The sequence below is a fragment of the Halyomorpha halys genome, unplaced genomic scaffold (assembly GCF_000696795.3).
Source record: "Halyomorpha halys isolate HHAL.00 unplaced genomic scaffold, Hhal_1.1 Scaffold1361.1, whole genome shotgun sequence".
In the NCBI taxonomy this organism is placed as follows: Eukaryota; Metazoa; Arthropoda; class Insecta; order Hemiptera; family Pentatomidae; genus Halyomorpha; species Halyomorpha halys.
Window position 1 is genome coordinate 1 of NW_027111888.1, and position 745 is coordinate 745.

The window sequence follows — 745 nt, forward strand, 5'->3', positions numbered from 1 at the left end:
ACAAAACTATTATCCTTCCCATTGTTCTTTATGGATGTGAGAGGTGGCCTCTTACCCTAAGGGATGAACAGCGGCTTAGGGTTTTAGAAACTAAAGTATTGCAAAATATATTCCGACCTAAACAGAATGAATTAACGGAAGAATTTAGAAGATTACACAACGCTGATTTATGGGACCTACACCCGGTAAATATAATTCAAGTTATAGCATTGCGGCGTATAAGATGGGCATGTAAGGTTGTAGGGCTTAGTAACGTGCGGATCATTTAAATGTTAATAAACACTGAATAAACGTCCGAGGACTAGACCGAAACGTAGATTGGAGGATTGCCTTAAAACTAATTTAGTGGAATTGGGTTTGGAGGGGTAGCACTGGAAGGATGTATGCAGAGAGCGTTTGGTGGTATCGGCATCGAACCTCCGGATTCGTTAGGCCTTCTTTATTATTATTAATATTAAAAATATATATCAGGAACCATTAGACGTGAAGATGTCAGTCAGCACTCGAATTAAAGATAGTTTAATATGCCATTAAGTAGTCTATGATGTTGATCTCCGTATGAGTAGTGGTTTATACGAAATATTGTTTTCTAGTAGTTCGGAAAAAAGTTTTGATTTATGAAAAAAAAATATACCAGGAACCATCAGATCTGAAGATGTCTGTCAGCACTCAAATTAAAGATAGTTTAATACGTCATAATGAGTAGTAGTTTTTACGAAATATTGATGTCTAGTTGTTCGGACAA